Below are 22,734 nucleotides of genomic sequence, written 5' to 3'. Positions count from 1 at the left end.
GATGACTACTATAGCTATCCTCCTTTCAGAGCCGAGAGAGACTGGCCATTAACTGAAAATAAGATGGAACAGGTAATGATTGATGCCATGCATTGGACGCAGAGTTGCAGACTGAATGATTTAGATTTTGTTGTGTTTGTTGTGCATGAATTTATGTAATTGTGCACTGCCACTAATCAACTTTCTACAGAACACACTAAACTTAACTCAAGGTGAATTCAATTTTCCCCTTCTTGCAAATAAGAAATTCGTACTTCTCCTGCAGCTTGGTGATACATTGCTTTTAATTCAATACAGGAAGGGGACTCACTCAATCTGCGCAATGAGTATGATTGACACAACAGCACCGTCCATCATGATGATGGCGAAATAGATGGCCCGTTAACTTAAGATGAGAAGGAACAGGTAATGATTGATGCCATGCATTGGACGCAGAGTCACAGACTGAATGATTTAGATTCGTTGTGTTTGTTGTGCATGAATTTATGCAATTGTGCACTGCCACTTATCAACTTTCTACAGAACACACTAAACTTAACTCAAGGTGAATTCAATTTTCCCCTTCTTGCAAATAAGAAATTTGTACTTCTCCTGCAGCTTGGTGATACATTTGTTTGTAATTCAATACAGGAAGGGGACTCACTCAATCTGCGCAATGAGTATGATTGACACAACAGCCACGCCCATCATGATGATGGCGAAATAGACGGCCCGTTAACTTAAGATGAGAAGGAACAGGTAATGATTGATGCCATGCATTGGACGCAGAGTCGCAGACTGAATGATTTATATTTTGTTGTGTTTGTTGTGCATGAATTTATGTAATTGTGCACTGCCACTAATCAACTTTCTACAGAACACACTAAACTTAACTCAAGGTGAATTCAATTTTCCCCTTCTTGCAAATAAGAAATTTGTACTTCTCCTGCAGCTTGGTGATACATTGCTTTTAATTCAATACAGGCAGGGGACTCACTCAATCTGCGCAATGAGTATGATTGACACAACTGCACCGTCCATCATGATGATGGCGAAATAGACGGCCCGTTAACTTAAGATGAGAAGGAACAGGTAATGATGACAATTAATGGCATGCATTGGACACCTGACTCTGAGCGATTGGTCTTTGTGTTTCCGTTGTTTGTTTGTTGTGCACAAAGTGATGTCAAAGTGTACTAGTAATCTATCTTTCTGTACACAATAAAGAATGACTCAAGTCAGTAATATTTATATTTCTACTCTTGTTGTGTCATAAAAATTTTACTTATACCTGCAGGCCCATCTTCACAGTCAGTCAGTAAAAGTATCAGAGATGATGATGAAGTCAGGAGGACGTTTCATGAGTGGCATAAAACGGAAAAGCCTAAAGGTAAACATGTCAACAACAACCACAGCAGACCCAAATGTCTGTGTAGAAGTTGAATAGAGTGTAGCGGTGGGATGACTGCAGTGCATTGATTTTACTAACTTAAACTGTAAAATGCTATGTTTGGAATGGATATGTGCTTTGCGTTTGTCCAACTCTTTGAGAGAGAAAAAAATGACTCTAAAGTGTTAACGAAGGATGTGCTACTGCTAAGCACTGTGGGCCTGCTCTCTCCTGTTACTGTTGAAGGTCAATGCTGGAAACAGACTAGAGTGGAGATGATGCATACATGCCACCTCGGAAAGTGTTCTTGTTGCACTGCACCATAACTTGTGCATTTGTGTCAACTTTGTTTCTCAATATCCCCTTTGGTTTTCCCATCTACAATTACAGGCCGGGCCTTGCCCTATACTTTGGAAAACATTACAATGCATACTTACCTTACCAATAAATCAAAAAAAATTTCCAGCCGGGCAGTGACGAGTGGCGAGGCGACACACCCAAGATTGATGGACGAGAGGAGCAAGAGGAATGCCGAGATGCAAATCCAGTCCACATTTTTTACCAGGATAACACAGTAACAGTATCCACTTTAATCTTCTTTTAAATAATTTGATTAATATTTTGTATACAATCGTTACAACAGTGTGTTCTTGGAGTTGTTATTATCATCATTAGGTTTGCTCTGTGTTTACGATTCTTCCCTACCAATATTTAAAATTTCTATTTGCTATCTGTAAAAGTATTAAGGCCGGAACAACAGAACAAGAACTAGAAGTGTATGTAATCTGGGTCTCTCATCATCATGCATGCATTGCCTTTTTCTCCCTTAACATATGGATATGGTAGTCTTCAATGATTGTCGTTTGTTTGTCTATGTATGCATACTGTTTTTCTATGTCAAACCTTTCCCAAAAACCCCCTTCCCATCCATTCAACAAACCCTAACCCTCTTTCCCCGGGCTGTGTGACTTATTGTCGAGGTGTAACTAAATTAAATGTACACCAATACTTAATCACACACTTGCTGGGGCGGATGTGGTGAAAGCAACACTACTTCAATTTCAAGGCAGAGCGATGATTTTCTTCTGCTTTGCCACCCATGTGTAGGATATTTCAGAGGTTATTTCTTTTAACAAAGGAACATATACCTCAGCATGAATTGCCGGCATTGATTGGATTTGTTTGTTGTCTTTCCTCATATACAGCACTAACTGTTAGGCTGTAGGCCTAGTCAAGTGACTCGACACAACTATAGTTTGTAACTCTGTCTAGTAGGCTATCCTAACCACCATTCTGTTTTTTTGTCAAAGCATATTATTGTTGCTCGGTAAGTTCTGTACTGTACTTCATTCAACTACTCCTCTAACAGTCTCTCAAAGGCGATTGACTGTCTCCTTTTCTTTTTTTGCAAATGCTGCCGCCCTGCCAGTGTCTACTACTACTACTATGCTACCACCACCACCACCCCAATCATGGCATGTATGAAAAAGGAAACCATCTTCACCATGCAGCCAGTGCTGTGCCACAGTTGGACATAAACATCAAGCACCGGTAAGAGAGAAGTTTGGGGGAGGCGGAATTAATAATGGACATGTTGTCAATGATTTCATTTTCACACACCAGTACAAAGAATGCATAGACTAGAGGACAGACTGAAAGTACTAGGAGGACCAGTCAATGAGTGAGGTGTGTCGTATCTATCTATTTGTGTCTTATACAGTCAGCCAATTATTGAAATCAAACACAGGCTATGGGCGGCCATTCACCAGCAAGGAAACAGTGTGATGTAAAACAGTTACCCCACCTACAAAACATTAACAACATTGCATGTAATATAGACAAATATATTTAATTTACCCTAACAAAAATAAACTAAACCCACAAAAGCTGACCCACCCCCTCCCTAACCCCAACCAATGTCAATAGAAGTCTGTAACGCCCAAACAAGTTCCCACCCAAACAAGAATTAAAAAAGGGGCAGAACAGGATGACAGGGACTAAGTGGAGGGGTGGGACTCAAGGAGGACACGCATCTGGCGCATCTCGCCCTCTAAACGGGCGACGCGGCGTCTAAAGGCGCGGCAGTTGCAGCCACAGTGGGGGGGGCACCGGAGATGGCACGGTGGCGGCGGGCAGCCGCCAGACGGTGGCGCCGTACCGCTGGAGGGCATTGGCTGGGGCCCGGGCCACTGGAGGAGGCTTCAACAATTGCAGCCGCAGTCTCCTCCTCCTCCTCGGCTAAGACCACCAGCCGCCGGTATTCTCGCTGGATTGCCTCCAGCTTCCGGTGCCGTGCCTTGGCGGCCAACTCCTTCCGATTTTGTTTCGGAGTAGCTGTGTATCAAAAAGAAAAAAACAAGACAATTGTAAAATATACTCTTAGAAAAATAGTAGGACAAGGTAATTATTTATACACATAGTGGCTTGGTAGAGTAGCACTATAAAATAAAGCACAGTAGTACATAACATTTTAAATGTCGCCCGTCCTTCTTCCTTCCACCCGTCTTTTACTTTTTAGTTGAACAGTGCACCAGGTGCTCTTCTCCATAAAACTTTCAAAGCGGAGTTGAAATCAGATAGATGAGGCCATTGGTTACTCAATACTCCCGCTCCTATGCCAATTAAAGGGAATTCTAGTCTTCTAGTTCACTCTTCAAACGTCCCCAACAACTCATACTTACTTACGACATCGGATAGCGGGCGGACTTTGTCCGCCCGCCATCCTCATGCTAAAAAGGGTGGGGGTCCCGTGGGGACAATTAATTAGGATGATGCGCCCGGCACAGTGGCGGGCGCATTCCTGGTTTTTTTTACATTCTGGTTGGCTTTGCTGAAAGCAATGCTAAAATGTTGTGCTGCTTTTCCAAGCACAACATGACGGGCCCCGCACGGAGCCTGTCACATTTTGCTTTGAAAGGCGGGGGGGTACCATAGCATAGGTAGGTACCCTCCATGGGGGCACCCAAGCATACTCTGCAATGTCTGCATGCCTTTCCGTGGCGGACGGCAATACCGCCACGCAAAGGCATTCCAAAATGCAGATTATATGGCTGGTGGTGTGTTCAGAGAGACACCACCGGCATATTGAACCCTTTTCCGCCTGGTCGACATGTGGGGGGTCTGAATATTTTCTACAGGGATGGCGGGAGGTTTGCCCCTGCGGTGTCGGCAGTGAATTCCAGCCGGCCCGGCAGGGGCAATATGCCCACCATCCTAATGGGCCCTAAGTCACAACTGCACAGTATTCATATACATACAGTACACCCTTGCAGTGAGTGTACTGTCAAGTTCAACAATAGTTAAGGATTATGAATCTAACTTACCACCGCCTGCCACTGGTGCTGCCACTCCCCCTACCGCTCCATCGTCGGTATCGGCAGCAACTGCCGCATCCCCGCCCTCTGCGTCGCCTTGTTCGCTGGCCCCGGCAATGGTGGTCGGTAGTGCGCCTAGAAAACATTACACATTTATTAGGCGTCATATACACCTCCCCCCTATTGATCAGTAGCAAGGTTGAAAAATGAGTTAATACTAACATACATCACTAGTACAAATCAGGTAGTAGTAGAGTAGACACTAATAGTTATATATGATCATTGTAGCCTTTGCTTAATTAGCCCTAGCCCTGCTACCATTTTACCTTCGTGTCTTTTATTTTTGCGCATGTGACGTTACCTTGCAGCTTCTTAAGACGCCTTTGAGCCCACATGACCTGCCTCACACTGCTACTGTCTAGTCTACGCGCTGCGTACAAGCGGTCAACAAACATTAACAAGCCACTTTTTTAGGAAGTACTGGTGTACTACTGTTACTATTAGTCCATATTGCTTATCCATAAATGCTACACTTTTTGGCACGGCTGAGAAATGCTTGCAAGTTGCAATATACTAAGACACACCATTTCATTTTTCGCATTAGACGCAAGATTCCCTTCTACGAACCAGAGCTTCTGAATGATGCAACAAATACCAGTACTAGGTTCTTCTAAGGTGAGGGGTCCCTTCACTCACATCTTCATTTATAAATGTATATAAACTAAATTCCTAGGGTATGGTAGTGCTGCCTTCCACCACTGTTCAGTTATCATGATTTAATTCCCAACTGTATAAGTGTAACAATGTATATTGTTTTAATGTTATTGATTTTCCGGTTGGTGCTGCATTTATAAGAAAACAGTATACAGACCTTCTCAAATTGAAATAAACATTTTGAACTTACATATACTTGGTGGTATTTGGTGTGGACTAACTTACACGAGTGAGCAAATTAAAGTAAGGGTGTGCATGTGAATTGCTTCCACGACTGAGAGATTGGGTGTGTTATGTTCTGGGTTGTCTACTTGTTGGGTATCTTGGGGGGAGGGTTCCGAGACCTAATAGTTATGACAAGACAGTACTATAGTTAAGCAGTGGAATTGTGGTGGGTGCGGAATTTCTGATTGAGGTGTGCAAGGAAGGTCCAACCTACCATCACCAACATCCTATTTTCTGGTGCAAATGTCTGTGTATGTGCAAGATCCCTACAACAGTAGTATGTCCTATAGGGTATCATATCAAAATAGTAATAAATCTGGTAGGGCTGTTGTTGCTGTGAATTTTCAAAGCCTCAAGATCAATAAGAGTAAAAGTAGTACAAGATGACGACCCAACGGATTGGACTCAATGGCTCGAGCTACTGGTGAATATGAGTTTTATATTACAACCTTTCACAAAGAGTGGCACTGGCCAACTTGGCAAGACTAGCTACTACAGTACAGACAGACTGATAGTATGTAGTAGTAGTAGTACTCAGAGTCATCATAGCGGAGGCAGGGATAATATTTTTGAAACCGTACAGATCGAAGGATAATTGGTGGTAAAAAAATAGCATCGGGAAAAATATGGGGCAGTAAAAGTTATGAAATAAGAAATATTATTAAAAACAAGAAGACTTACTGGGGCCAGCAGAGGAGCCCTCAGCGGTGTCCTCCTGGTGGTGTTCTGAGTGTCCCGCCGACTGCCCAGTCCCTGTCGGTCTGCCCCTGGGTGCTGATGAACAGGAAAGATATAAGAAAGAGACAAACATTGATGGATGGTGCCAAACAAATACAATATTTTTCAACAACGGTCAAAAAACACTTATGTAAACAACAATTGCAATAACTAAATTGACCGATCTCATCTGGTCAACAAGTAATATCGGGGGATTCGCAGTTCGACTACTTAAGTTACTATTTATCAACAGTAATCCAGTCTTCCATTCTGATTCCAGAATACTAAGTTACAACTAAGCCTAAGTACAACGTACCACCCAACCTAGCCCACCTATTCCAGGCATGCCAATTGTACATTAAGTATGCATTTCCACTGTATTCCTCAACAATGCATATGGTCAAATCATGGAGGACACATGAACATGACTACATTTTTTGTATACATCAAATTTGGGTTTGATTGATTGATGCTGATCTGCTAGTGCTAAGTAACTGCTAAGCCTACCACCACTCATTGAACAAACTAGAAAAGGTTCTAATAAAGACTGCTGTACTAGCACGTCACGTAACTGAGTGAGGGGGCATCACGCATACCACTAACAAATTAGAAGCTCATACAAAGTACCTAAACCTAAGTATCAATCCGCCCCTATCTATTAGTGACAGGACAAATTAAGGAGTGGACTAGAGTCACTGTAGCATTACATAACTTAATTTCTCTAAAATAAACTCGTAAAGAATCACGCTAAGCAAGCGCAAACGCAAACGCAAAGCTGCAAACAAGTAAGATTAGTAGTAGCGCAGAAGAGCACCTGTGTCAAAAAAAATCACAGACTTTTAAACGTAATTAACCTGGAATGTAAGCAGCAACATTCTAGCTGGTTGGAAGAAAAAAAAGAAGTTATTCGCAATATATAACACAGAGCAGAAGAACAGACACAAAGTAGTAATAATTAAATAGGTACTCACCAAGCCCCGGGACCTCCACTCCCAGCAGGTCAAGCAGGTCCTGCTCACGGTCCAAGATGTCGGACCACCGGTGCGTCAGCTGCACCTGGGTGCGCTGGACACCAGAGAAGCGTGACACTGCCTGACGCACCTTCCCCCACCGCTGCCGATGCTCCCGGAGGCCGTACCCGGACCCAGACCTGCCACCTGCTGCCAGGGTTGAGGGAAGGTGGCGCTGCACAAAGAAAATTAGTGCAGCCAACTCCACCTCCCCAAATAAGGCCCGTGCCTGCACCCCTTGTGGGCGCCGCCTTCCGCAAGGAAGGCGGTCGCGGCTCTGACTGCGCCGGCAAACAGCCCTACCCTTGGACATGGTTCTGGGGACGGGGCGGGAAAGAAAAGGTAAAATAAATAAAGGAGTAAAGGAAATAAATAGCAGGCAACAGAAAGAGAAAAAGTAGCTAAAAAACTAAAAAAAAGTAGACAAAAACCAAAAATATAGAAGCAGGAAAATAGTTAGAGAAATAATAAGTAATAAAGATCCAAAAAAAGTGGCTATAAACAAAGAATTGAAAAGATTTTGGGAGGATTCAAAATCAGGCCCCAGAACCACGCAACAGAGTGAAAAACAAGATGGCCGCGCCCATTGCGACCACGTGTGCAAGTTCGCGCAATATTTTCTCCCCGAGCAAGCAAAAAGCAACGCGATCAAATAAAAGCGGTCGCGAACAGGAAATATCGAGCGCGAACGGGCGCGAACATGCATTGCGCGACCCGGAACAGGAAGTAAGCATCGCGAGAGGGCGGGACAAGTGAAAACAAGATGGCCGCGCCCATGAGCAACCGCATGGGTAAGTTGGCGACCCGCGATCACGCAAAAAATACCGCGAACAGGCGGGAAAAAAACTTCCGCATCTTCGCGATATTTCCGGCGTGTTTGCGGAGATTTTCAGCATTTTCGCTATAATTTGCGAAAGTTAATTTCGCAAATTCCGCCCACCCCTAAATATAACGTCCTAAATTTTGATGAATGAGGTATGCAACGGGTACCCTCCATGAACCATACTTGGCCATGGGCACCATATCGCCTGGGTCAAGTGCAAATGAGGAGATAGGTCCAAAGAGCTAAATGGTTTACAGTTCCCAGGGGATGGGGGCTATCTCCCCAGGGACTAAGAAAGGGCCACCTTGTGTCTCCCAGGGCAGGCCAGAGCCCTGAAAGAGGAGCCTGGTGCATGTTTGCCCCACTTGTGCCTATGTCTGGTGGGAGGCGGGGGCATCCGTTCAGTTGATCCCACCTGTGCTTCACATGCTGGCTCTTGTGCTGGCCTGATTGAGACAGCTGGACAGGAGGAACTTGACAGAGGCTTCTGGGCAACCCTGCAACCCCCAACAAAGAAGGCATGTGGATGCCCAACCCTTAAGCAAATAAAGTGCAGCTATAACTAATGTAAAAAAATCTTTACAATGAAAGCTCTACCAAATAAAACAAAATAACTCTAATGCATAGCGGATTATTCAGTTCAATCTTGTTTAATCACATTGAACAATCCTCAGTACTGGTTAGTCAGCATATGATTCAAGAAATATATTTACACAAGTGCCCCACAGCAGTGGGAGAAAAAGGAGGAGAGGTAAGAGTGCATTAAGTGGGGGTCGTAAAGGTGTAAGGGAAAAGTGGTGACATCGTTATTATCACAAAATAAATTGCAGTGGCTTGTATTTGCCACAAGGTATCGTGTACATTTTCATCATTGCCATGCTTAAAAGTCCATACAATATCACAGTTGCAAATCACTGTTGGTAAGGGCTGGCATAGAACAGAACAGAAGTCGACGTTTCAACCCCAAAATAGTGTAGGCTATTGAGATCCTTACAACGGGGTCTTCCTCAGGACTAGGGAAAAGGGGGGGCACCATACACCACCCTGGCCATGAGGGGGTTAAGTTGGGTGATGGCCCGTAGGCTCACAAGGACACAGAGCGGAGGATAGGCACTTGAATTAGGTGGAAGCTGCAAGAGCATTTAATCATTAATAATTATTCAGAAGGCAAGGACCCAGAGGTTCATCTATTGATTTCAATAATTCTGCAGTCCGTTGGGCGTGTCCGTCTCCGTGTGTGACACAAATACAAGCCACTGCCGCTGTAAATTATTTTGTGATAATAGCGATGTCACCACCTTTCCCTTACACCCTTACGACCCCCACTTAATGCCCTCTTATCTCCTCTCCTTTTTCTCCCACTGCTGTGGGGCACTTGTGTAAATATATTTCTTGAATCATATGCTGACTAATCATTACTGAGGATTGTTCAATGTGATTAAACAACATTGATCTGAATAATCCGCTATGCATTAGAGATATTATGTTTTATTTGGTAGAACTTTCATTGTAAAGATTACGCACTGGGACCTCTTTCTCAATGTACTACTACATACCCAGGTCTCAGAGACTTATTTGGGTCTACCCTTTACTTATAATGTCATTATCAATAAGGCAGGGCTGCTGTCTTTGTCAGGATGTCACCACACTAGTAAATACAAAAAACATGTTGTGTTCTACCATGGCAACCATGGGACCTCTTTCTCAATGTACTGTTATTGATAATGACATCCCCTTATATTGTGATATTGCATCTGGTATAGGTGAGGGGTATTGTGATGATAGCTTCAGGGCTTGTTGCTGGTGTCAACTGGCCTGAGGGTGTTACCAAAGGTTTTTTATCTGCCTGATTGTGTATTTGTGTAATTAATGCATAGTATTTAGTAGTGTGTTCATTATAAAATACTTTTCTTTTTACTAATAAAAAAAAATAGCTGGAGAATCATTTTCGGAGTTTTATTGTTGTGTACCTGCTAGCTGGGGTTACAAGCCCACACCACCTCTCCTGGGTAAGCCTTGGAATGCTCTGCTTTGGTACACTGAGAGAATCAAGTGCCACATCGAGGTACTTGGTTCCCAGTAAGGAAAAGGTGCAGATTTATTACTTGTGAAGGACTCACATCCTTCTCAACTAACAACCCACTTTTTTTTTACAGCAGATTAATACACCTACTACACCTATGTTATGGACTGAAGCCAATGGAGAGGAGAATAATCCTTCAGGATGATCCAAAATGTAAGCAACACTTTCCTGATGCAGTTGCCAAAAGAGTCTGACACAAAACCTCTCTCTATTATTAATTTACAATAAAAGATCTGCAGAAAGTTCCAGCTTTATTTAAGCAAAAAAAACAAAAAAAAAACACTAATTTAAAATGTATCCTATGCAAGCGGCAAGATTCCTTTAGAACGTTCTGGAATGGCAACATAAGCATATATAAAATGAGGTGTGCAAATCAAAACAAATATGAAAGTAAATGAAAAAACACCACATTTCTAGATCATTGTAATTTTTTCTTAATATCAGTTGCCAACCAGTCTCAATATTTGTTCTGTGTCAATGTTGATAAGTTGCTCAATTATACTTGTAGTACAGTTCATAATAGAAAACATTGCACATCATCTGGGACATCAATAATATGCACCTTATGAATACATTTATATATTTTATTTTATAAAAATAATGGTAACTGTTAATAAACTCCAGATTTTGATTTTCATAGATCTCATAATTTATCTAAGACATATTTTAATTGATAAAGCATGAACTTCCTCTCTAAATATTTATATGTTCCATACTGCTTAACTGTGATATTTTTAAATGAGGCATCTTTTCCTCCCTTGCTAAAACAATCACCCAGTACATGCTGCTAAATACATCACGACGCCCTACAGCAGGAATATTATAATCATGAATGAATATTTGTGTATTTAGAAATTTTACTTAAAAGAAGTAGAATACATTGAAATAATAGTGAATAGACTTTTGAGAACGGTACTAAGTGACGTTACAGTGAGGTTTTACTGTAATTAATGCTACTAATAAAGTATAAAGAAACTAGATGATGAAGAAATGCTGGAATTAATATCAGCCTCTGGCGATCGCTTAGGGTCCAATCCACTAGTTTTTCCCCCACTGTGGCCCTCTAGACATAGACCTGCCATATGCAAATGAGTCTTGGTCTTTCGCCAATAGAAACCTCGAGTCCGACTGGCATGCCAGGCCCCATCTATATCGAAACACAAACAACCTCAGACTACTTAGGTCTCATCAGTATGGTTTAGCTTGAGTGCTGTGGCACAGTGAGTATGGTTCCCACCTGTTGTTGTACTCGTTGCACTTAGGGCATCTACTGCAACAAACCAGTTGATGGAAATAATACTTGAATAATTCTCAGCCACCAGCGATCGCTCGAGGTCACGTTCCAGTCCATCCAACCATACCCCACGGAACTATTCATCCAGGTAACAATTGCAAGTACCAGGTACTGCCTTGAAAAGTATAGAAAATGCAAAATGCATCACTAGAATCACAATATAAAGTATATGATTATACCAAAGAAGGACACACCTCACCTCGAGTAAGTTACTATGAGAACAATCAGCACAGCTAAACGTTTAGTGATTTAAGATCAAAACAATTTGGTGGTTTAAGAGACAGATACGCAGATTAATAGAGACAAGTCAGATGAGAGAAACCATAACACCCAAATTCTATTTAAAGAGAACTCTGGCCCGTGACAATGTAAACCAGATGGCAAATTCTCAGTAGGGAAGCAGAAGCATCGAGAAGGGATATATAGGGACCTCAGAATGTACATTTAAAGTGGAACGTTAATGCAAACCACAGACAATGGATAAGAGTCCTAGTGGCCTAGATCTACTAACATTTTCCATCAAAGTTGTGCCACTTTTTTGGTGCACCCACGACACAAAATGCTTGTCAAGATGTACAAAGCCACGAAAGAGCATTGTAAGAAAAGTAAAGCAATGGAGCACCTTGCGTTGTGTTGAGTTACTTCATCAGGCCTTACACAAGTGGTACATGGGCGCTCCTATGCATCCACCCATTATTTTGATGTGAACCCAGTTTCTTAAGAGCATTATACCTGGGTTTGTGCCAAAATGGTGTGCCAACCCGACTGAGGTGTAACAAGGAGAAATATCTTAATTTCTCCTTGTTACTTCCTCTTGGCATGTGTGCTGCAATCTGCTGGAGGAACTGTACCAGGATGGTTGTTTTCATTCCAGGGAGGACCTGGTCTGGCAATTCAGACTCAAGAGGAACAGGGTCAAGACAGGTTTGCATAAGGCTGGGTCTAAACTGGGGTGGCATAGTGAGCAAAAGAACGATAGATTTAACCCAGATCTGTGACTGGGGGTGAGTGGTTGAAAAGTTTCAGTACTCCGTCCATCATCTTGTTGTGTTTCACAGATAAGGCTAGGCCCACACATTCCATGCCATAAAGGTGTACATATGTGATGCCATTTAGTGTGTGTTCATGATAGCGGACCTGTATGTGCCAGAGAATGGGTCAGAGAGATGTCAGGGCATGCAGTCATTGCCCAATTGGACTACCATCAACCCTTGGCACAACCAGTGACTTATTCCCCATTAATCTGAACAACTGTAGAACATCCAGCTCCCTCCACACGAGGCCCTGCTCACAATGGTAAACCAGCAAAAATATTCCCCTTCCATAAAAGGTGACCAGTTGATCTATCTGGGTCATGATGGGCAGGCCCAACTCTTCCACTGTGTAGGTGGAATACTCGCTTCTGTGCCCGGTACATTTAGTGTTCCCTGTGTCTCCTCTCCATCATTGTGCCAGAGAACTTGTGCACCCCATTCTCCTTGCATCTCCCCCGCCCCAGGCCAGCCCCAATATGTTCAACAAACAAAGCATAAAATTAAGTCCAAAGACATATGATTTTGTCCAAAATCAGCGGGGTAATGTCCTCTCCAGTTTGTAGCTCTAACTCAGCCTCCTCTGCCTGTTCATCAATAGATTGCCTGGGGTAAGCCCAAGGGGTCTGGAGCGAAGCCACCCACACCAGTCCATGTTGTTCCAGTTCCACCACTACCATGGCTCTTTCCTTAGCTGCCTGGGCTTGTGTTGACTTACCTCTCATGGCTCTGAATTTCCTGCGCCATGCTTTCTGCTGTTCCCAGCCATATTGTATCCCCAGCAAGTCATCCATTGTTACCCCTTTCTCACTTTCCAGTCAGTTGCAGACCCCTTATGGTGATATGAAAAAGACACTCTAAGTTTAGATTGGAAAATAAATGATTATTTGACGTCAAGCTGCCGGAACTGTCATTTGAAGTCTAAGAAGGACTCACAGCATCTCTGAACCTCCTTTGTGTAAATATATGGGAAATATATGTGCATACATTTTGTCCACCTGCAATGGGCTTGCAAGATATGATCCCTATGCCGGTAGTTAAACAGCTGTACCACCAGGGGTCTAGGGGGGCCAAGGTGGGGGTTATCTAGCAACCACTCTGTGCCCCGGTTCCACTGAGAAAAGGTTTGACATCTTCTCTCCCAAAACCGCATTCACCAGCCAGGCCACAAGATACGGCTCCATGCTAAAGCCTTTCATCTCCTCTGGTAGGCCTGTAATGCACATGTTTTTACTCCTGGGACGGGCCTCTGTGTCATCAGGCTTTGCTCTCAGGGTAGCTACAACAGTCCTCAATTCCTGTATCACCCACTACATGTCTGTCACTGTTGGTTGGATAGTGGCATCTACATGGTCTACCAGTAAGGTCCGCATGCAAAACCCTATTTCAATTGTCAACACATCCAGCTTAGGCTTCAGTGTCTGCTTGACATCCTTAATGGCTTGCAAGAGCGTCTCAAAGAGCCCTGAGGGGGTGTGAAGCATCTGGACTGCTACGATCATCCCCAGGGCTTGCATTGGGCTCATGCTGTGTCTAGAGCTCTCTGCTTTTGTCTTTGTGCCCTTCAGTCACACAATGTTGGATACCAATACAACATTGGGGCAGCTGGCCACTGCCACAATCCTGAAGAACCAGGGAGGGCTCTCAAAGTCAGTAGGGTCTCACCGCCATCCGCTGGGGGACCTCTGCACACCCCCATTACAAAGTTGAAGGCAGCCCTATGGGGCTCCCTTGTGGCAGTTACCCTTCCGTTTCATGGCTACTTCGTAGAGCTTTAGCATTCCAGCAGAGGGGGAAAGATTGGGGTGTAGCATAGGGAATACACCATCTCTCCACTGCCCCAAATCAGGCATTCCTCCTAGCCCTGCAGGATGTTTCTGCCAAGCTTATCTCCAGAGCTCGCTAAGGAGCAATCACAATGGCACCATCTTGGCCTGGGCCCTGCTAACCAGTGTTCAAGGGCAAGTGACCACTCCTTAAAACAAGGTAACTTTGGCTTATTCCCAAATGGCATAATTAATTTACTTATAAGCCCCTGGTAAAGTGGTACTATGTGCCCAGGCCCTGGTGATTAAATGCTAATGGTTACTCTGCAGCAACGGTTGTGCCAGCCACTTAAGTAGCTCTTTAAACATGCCTCTGGCCTGCCATTGCAGCCTGTGTATGCAGTTTTAAACTACTATTTTGACCTGGCAAAATAAATCTTTTGCCAGGCCCAATCCTTCTTTTTTAATATATATAATTCAGCCCTAGGGTAGGCCCACAGACCAGGGAGCAATGTATTTAAAAAGTAGGACATGTACTTTTAAGATTTACATATCCTGGTTATGAAAAACTCTTACATGTGTATTTCACTATTGGAAGACGTTCCTCTCCCACAGGATAACATTGATTAATACATTTAGTAAGCTGTAATTTCCAAATAAGAACTGGTAAACAGTTCATGTTTGTTGACCTTGCAATTGTAATGAAAAAGTATCTTTTATGCTAAAGTCAGATTTTTAATTTCAATTTAAAAAATGCCTCTTTTAGAATGCTGACATTTTCATGCCTTAGCCATTTAGTGCATGTAACCTGTCTTTGGGTCACATGACTGACTGGGTGTAATTGGCAGTTGGTCTTTGTGTATTCCTCCTACACAGCCACACACAATAGGGAGCTTAGGCGTGCCTGGATATGCCATGACTGGCGGGATGGGAGGACGGACCAAGGCACAACCCCACTTACACTTGAATTGGCTGAGTCCTGCCTTCACAGAAAGGATTGCACACCACCTGTAGTTAGTCTGGAGAAAGGGCAGGGCAGTCAGGAAGCCTGTGCACTTCAGAGGAAAACCGCTGGAAGCTTCTCCCACTTCAAAGGAGGCACAGGAATAAATATTGTCCCTCAAACGCCAAGTTTTCAGTACACTTACGGACCTGTGGAAGACTCTACGAAGAAGAAGGACCGCTGTGCTGCTGAGAAGACTGCCACTCTGCTAGACGGCTACAAAGAAGGACTGCTGTCTGCTGTGCTGACCTGTTGAATGCTGCCCTCTTGCCTGGGTGAGAAGGACTGGACCTGTAACCTGAACATAGGACCACCAGAGTCCTTCCACAGGTTCAGGACTGGAATGGCACCATTTGGCAGAAGTCACAGTTGCAGAGCTCAGGTGCTGGTTACAAGAGACTAGCCCTTGGATTCACTCTGGTGGTCCTATGTTCAGGGTACAGGTCCAGCCCTTCTCACCCAGGCAAGAGGGCGGCCATAGACCATCAGAGAGTTTGTGACCACAATATCAATTCTGAAAAAGTGCCAAGGTAAGTGTAGTTTTTCTAATGTTAAGTCCTCTGTGATGATATTTCGAAGGCCAATATTATGATCTTGATATAGCTGTAATTTAATCATTCAAACATTATGGGCCTGATTCTGTTGCGGTTAGAAAGGCCTCCTAACAGATTTTGCTCCGTCCAAATCGGATCGGGAATGCGTCTTTCCAACCGACTTGGAAAGGTTTCTAACCGACCGAGTATGATGCAAGTTAGGCATTAGTAATCTCCCAATCCAAACCCAATGGCATTTGGAATACCATACAGAGCAGAATTGTACGTCTCTACAGGCCGCGTTTCCAAATGACCTAGTACGATGCTGGAGTTTGACAGCCTTTCCAAATCATGCCACCTGACTCGAATCGGCAGTTGGAATCAGACTTTGTGGGCCCGTAGTGGATCTCCCTGCACCTGGAGCCTTCCCAATCAGGCCCGTGGGGGTACCCAGGGGTCTTCCCTTACCATCCATGCAAAGTGTGGCAGGCACCAGGGGGTGCCTGCCACAGGGTGCCCATTTATCCCCAGCCACCCCTTTCTTCAATGGGAGCCTATGCATTTGGTCAGAACAAAGGCTCCAGTTGAAGTTAATGGAAGTCCATCTGGATGCATCGTACTCGGTTGGTTGGACTCTCCCAATCCGATTCAGTTGGAAACCATTCCTTAGCACATTGGGGTCGATTCCGATCCGGGTCGGACAGCTCTCCGAGAGCTGTTCGTAGCCTTACCTTGCGAACGACCCGTACCCCGAGCCAGTCCGTCCAGTTGATGAAGTACGATGCGCATAACTGCCAAAAATCCAACCAACACGTAGGCTGTGATTCAAGCTTCATTCTCCGTCCGAGCCGTACCTCCGAACGCCAAACCGAGTCGCCCGGAAGCAGTATCCATAGCAGTTTCCGCCCCGACAAGTACGATGAGTACTGCCTACACGCCGGACGGGTCGCCACGTACGGCACGTCACAGCATCCGGAAAAGAAGCATATCAGGTACGATTCGCGCCAGAACACAATCCACGGCTATGAGACGGACCAGTTTGCAACGAGGACGAGATGGAGCAACAAGCAGCGTGTACGAGACGTACACATCATGAATCCCATCGCGCATGTCATACCAGTACTCTACATCTATGACCGGATCAGGAACAGACGCCGATGGCACAGACGGTAAGTCAGACACCCACCATAAAAACAAACAACACGTACCCACAAACTGTCAAACACACACACACACACAGGGGGATCCATATCCTGGCCACTAACAACAGGCCACCATAGGGGTTGTACTACCACCCCCACCCATAGGGCTTATGTTGCCCATCACTACTGCCACCATCACCCATAAGGGTTCAGGTTGCCCAGCACTACTGCCACCCCCACCCATAGGGACTATGATGCCCATCACTCCTGCCACCCCCACCCATAGGGCTAATGCTGCCCATCACTCCTGCCACCTCCACCCATAGGGCTAATGTCTCACATCACTACTGCCACCCCCACCCATAGGGGACCTGTTGCCCATCACTACTGCCACCCCCACCCATAGGGGACCTGTTGCCCATCACTACTGCCACCCCCACCCATAAGGCTAATGTTGCCCATCACTACTGCCACCACCACCCATAGGGGACCTGTTGCCCATCACTAATGCCACCCCCACCCATAGGGCTAATGTTGCCCATCACTACTGCCACCTCCACCCATAGGGGACCTGTTGCCCATCACTACTGCCACCCCCACCCATAGGGACTATGTTGCCCATCACTCCTGCCACCCCCACCCATAGTGCTTATGTTGCCCATCACTACTGCCACCCCCACCCATAGGGCTAATGTTGCCCATCACTCCTGCCACCCCACCCTTTAGGGGACCTGTTGCCCATCACTCCTGCCATCCCCACCCATTGGGGAACTGTTGCCCATCACTGCTGCCACCCCCACCCATAGGGACTATGTTGCCCATCACTCCTGCCACCCCTGCCCATAGGGGACCTGTTGCCCATCACTACTGCCACCCCCACCCATAGGGCTAATGTTGCCCATCACTACTGCCACCCCCACCCGTAGGGGACCTGTTGCCCAGTACTCCTGCCACCCCCACCCATAGGGACTGTGTTGCCCAGCCCTACTGCCACCCCCACCCATAGTGCTTATGTTGCCCATCACTACTGCCACCCCCACCCATAGGGCTAATGTTGCCCATCACTCCTGCCACCCCCACCCATAGGGGACCTGTTGCCCATCACTACTGCCACCCCCACCCATAGGGCTAATGTTGCCCATCACTACTGCCATCCCCACCCATAGGGGACCTGTTGCCCAGCACTCCTGCCACCCCCACCCATAGTGCATATGTTGCCCATCACTACTGCCACCCCCACCCATAGGGCTAATGTTGCCCATCACTCCTGCCACCCCCACCCATAGGGGACCTGTTGCCCATCACTACTGCCACCCCCACCCATAGGGGACCTGTTGCCCAGCACTACTGCCATCCCCACCCATAGGGCTAATGTTGCCCATCACTACTGCCATCCCCACCCATAGGGGACCTGTTGCCCAGCACTACTGTCACCCCCACCCATAGGATGTGTGATATGCCACACATCCATCATACACCAACATTAGTTAAGTCAGCAGAATACATCCCCCCTAACATCATGACAACATTGTGGACTCTGTGACAAATGCCCACAACAGTGATCATGATTTCGAACATACAATGTAACTATCATCACATGTGTGACCTACACAAGGCAAGCATCACTAGTGCTGTGTCAATGTAAAAATAACACCCCCTCACTGTGTAGAACAAATGTTAAGTGTGTGCTTCCAAACTGCTGCAGATGTTGAGCATTGTGGTGATGGGGTCCAAAACCCCCCTCATCACAGTGACCAAAAGGTAAGTGTCATCATGGACAAAGCTGCAAATGCCAAACAGCATGTATGATTCATGGTCCCAACACATGAAACACTTTTGGGCCAAAGTAGTGGTTGTGTCCCATACCCACAGAGATGTGGTGAGGCTAACATTGCTGTGATAACCTAACATACTCTCGGCCATGGGCAGACAAGCACCACCCATGGGGGCTGACAATGCACACAGTGTACAATGGCACAAAAGCAGAAGTGACAATCACAAAGCATACACACATCTCGAAAATAGACACACAAATCAAAATATCCTGTGTAGACTGTAGGTGTCAGGTCACAAACTCCCATTCCATGCCAGCAATGGCACCTAACAACCAGGATGAATGTGCACAATGATGTGATATGACTCACAGGGACAGCAGGGTAAATCACAGAAACAACATCCAGACAATGGGCCACAACAGCAATACCAATGCAGTGGTGCAGATGCACAACCACACACAGGCAACCTCACAATGCCCATCTGAGACAGCATGTGTGTGAGTGTGTGTCTCAGTATCCGCAGGCAACTACACAACACATGAGGGGGGCTGAACCACAGTGAGACAGATGTGGACACAGTGCCATACAAAAGTAACCCATCAATGGGCCCCCCTTGGTGGGCAATCAGGCATTGTGAGATGAGAGGAAGCACAACAGACACATGTGACACAAGCTGGAATGAACAGCAACTAACACAGCAAGAGACTGACACACATCAGCACTACCCCCAGGGACCAGACATTGAGGTTACACAAGCATGCATGACACCTCCACTGTGCTGACCAAGGTAGATGTCGTACAAACTGTGAAACCCAGACATGTGTCCTGTTCCACAAACGTACATCACACCTACACAAACACAAATCACTCAGCATGGCCCGTCATCCATGGACAAACGGGAGCTAGGGGCCCATCCATGCAAACATTTACATCAGTCCGCCCTCAACACCACACACTCTGAACTGTACCGATGTGCATCTGTGAAGATCACATGGACAGGTGACATTTCACATGCACCCATGACAAACAGCAATTTTGGGAGGAACTAAGGTGCACAGACTCATCACACAAGGCGAGTTTACAACCCTGGTGAATGACAGACATACTGCACAGTATACTGTACATGGCCATGACGTCAAAGCTCATGTAACCTGCAGAATACCTGCCACAGTCCCAGGACAATGCAGAAGCCAAGGAGAGCCACAAGGCACACATGCTGACACCTGCAAACATTGCTTCCCTGAACCGGACAAGTGGGATCAGTCACACACACATACACATGTCTCAATCACTGAAAGGTACCACCTAGGGACAACTACATGATATTGCGATCAAACAAGTGCCTTGCGGACCCCTGACTGTGTCCCATCTGCGTCTGACAACATCATTACCACTCAGAATTGACAAATCCCAATGATGAAACACAAATTAACAGTAGTGTGTCATGCACCCACACATCTGGTAGCCCATGGCAAAGTTGTGGGATGAACACAGCACCACTCAGCAAGCATCAACAACAGGAACAAATCAAGGGAACACTTCCTGTGTATGAAAAGGGATGTGGACACACACACACACATGCTCACACAACACACACCATGGGCCCAGGCAATTTCACGGAACAACACCCTTACTTGAGGGGACTAAACTCCAGTGGAAGCTCAGCTGTGCCAAACATAGCCCCAGCAGGTCTCAGTCATGTCAGCAGAACATTTGGTCAGTCAGCCATCAGTTACCACACAATGAAGGCTCTGGTCACAACAGCCTGGGTACGGCAGTGTCCCTTAAGTCATCTGCACATACTCAATACATATGTCCAGCAAGTTGCACAGAGGACCCAGTTGCTCCTACACCAATGATGCCCACACTTACATGTCCAGTGGAGATGTGCCCACAGTCAGGGAAATAGACAAATTGGACAATGGGAAGCACATCATATGTGCATGTGTGCAAGCCACACATGTGACCATGCAAATGAAATGTTTACAGAGTGTCCACTAATTGTTAATCATGACACACCCATTTAGCTGCAAAGGATTATATGGATAATGATCAGAATAGGATACACATTTCATGGACCACATGGAGTACCTCACATCAACACCTCAGTATTCAACATTTGAATTACAGCATTACAACTGCAAGGTCATGCTAAACATCATCAACATAATGTACAGCTAAATCAAATTCACAAGGATAAAGAAAAAAGCTTTATTCAGCAGATGAAAAATTAAAAGTCCGATCAGAACAAAGGCCAATGGCCAGTCCATTATCAAATGCCAAGAAGTGAACTTGAGTGACAACTGTCACACGTTGCTTGTCTGCACTGGTAGGGACAGGGGACATCCCCTTGGAGGGGCATACATGGGGGCAGGCCAGGCACCGCAGGGACAGGATCAGGGCACAGCAGAAGGAGGCAGTGAAGGGGTGGTGGATGCAGGAGAGTCACTGGCAACTGCAGTGGAGCTGACTGAAGTAGTGGATGCAGTCACAACTGTGTGGCACAAGTCAGATGGGGTGGGTGCCGGCACTACTGCAGTGGGCAGGTCAGATGGAGTGGACTGGGTCCCCACTGCACTGCCCAAGTCAGACGGGGTGGTTGTGGACTCCACTGCAGTGCCTAACTCTATGGGAGCCGAATGGGGTTCATGTGAGGTCGGCAGGACAAAGGGGGGGACACGGTCCCCACATCAGTGGCACTAACTGTCTGACTGGGGGTGGAAGAACAAGTGGTAGGGGGGAGGGCCTCAGCATTTTGGGGATGGTGTATCTGTGGATGGGGAAACCTGAGGCAGGGTGTGGTGGGGGAACCTCTGGAGTGGTGGCCTGGGGGATGGAGGACGGAGACTTCGCTGCGGGGTGGGGGTGCGGTCTTGCTCTTGCGGCTCTGGGGGGACTTGCGGGAGGGGGCCTCAGTCTGACTGTGCCTGGGGTAAGGTGTCCGTGTATGAGGGGCACTCCCCTCTGTGTGTGGGGACTTCCTCTTCCCCTTGTAAGATGGATCTGCTGGGTCGGTGGGGAAGAGGCCAAGGTCACAGAGGAAGAGCTTCTGTGGAGATGAGGTTGCAGGTGAGGCAAGGGAAGGGGGCTGGGAGGGAGAGGTATCGGAGGACTGCGGAGTGGTTGTGGATGACTGTGTGTGTGTCTGCAAACCATCCCCTGTGAGTGTGATATCAGTCCCCTGCGCTTGCTTGTGTGCACGTCTAGACCTTGGTTTGGGTGTTTGTGTGCTGCCCGTGTCTGTGAGTTTGTGAGAATGTGCAGGTGTGTGTGTGCTTGAAACAGGTAGGGTGCTAGGAATCGTGGGTGGTGCAGGGGTAGGAGGGGTAAGGGACTGTTGGAGAAGGGACACTGCTGCCATCAGGGAGGAGGCCACGGACTGATTGGTCCTCTGTAGGGCAGACATGCCCGATGAAATGCCCTTCATGAATGACACCAGTTGTGTCAACAGACTGGTGTGTGCATGGAGGACACTCAGCATTGATGTCTGCCCTACATGGATCTATCTAAGTAAGTCCACAGACTCCTCACTCAGGGCAGCAGGGGACACAGGGGCAGGGGGTGCGATGCCTGGCACAAAGGAGACATGCTCCCGAACACGGGAGCCTCCACAGACCTCTGGGACGGGAGCCGATGGGAGGGTGGTGATGGTGGTGGTGGGGGCGGTGGCAGGGACAGCCTCACTAGCTGGGGTTCGGTGGCTGCTAACACCTGCCTCCACAAGGAAGTCATCCCCAGAGCTGCTGTGGCCCTCAGCTGGGGTGTATGGTGCTGAGGACTCCTCGGTGTGGCTTCACTCGCCCTCCATGCCACTGGGTCGCCCCAACTCTTCGCATTCTGTCCAAGTCAGGCTCTGTGGCTCCTCCTGGTCCATGGAGCTGTCCCCTCCTGTGGCCATGGATGTATCTGGATAGAAATAGGAAAAAAGAGAACAA

This window comes from Triturus cristatus, chromosome 9 (assembly GCF_964204655.1).
Source record: "Triturus cristatus chromosome 9, aTriCri1.1, whole genome shotgun sequence".
Classification (NCBI taxonomy): domain Eukaryota; kingdom Metazoa; phylum Chordata; class Amphibia; order Caudata; family Salamandridae; genus Triturus; species Triturus cristatus.
The sequence above is the reverse complement of the archived record's forward strand: the minus strand, read 5'-3'. Positions refer to the sequence as shown.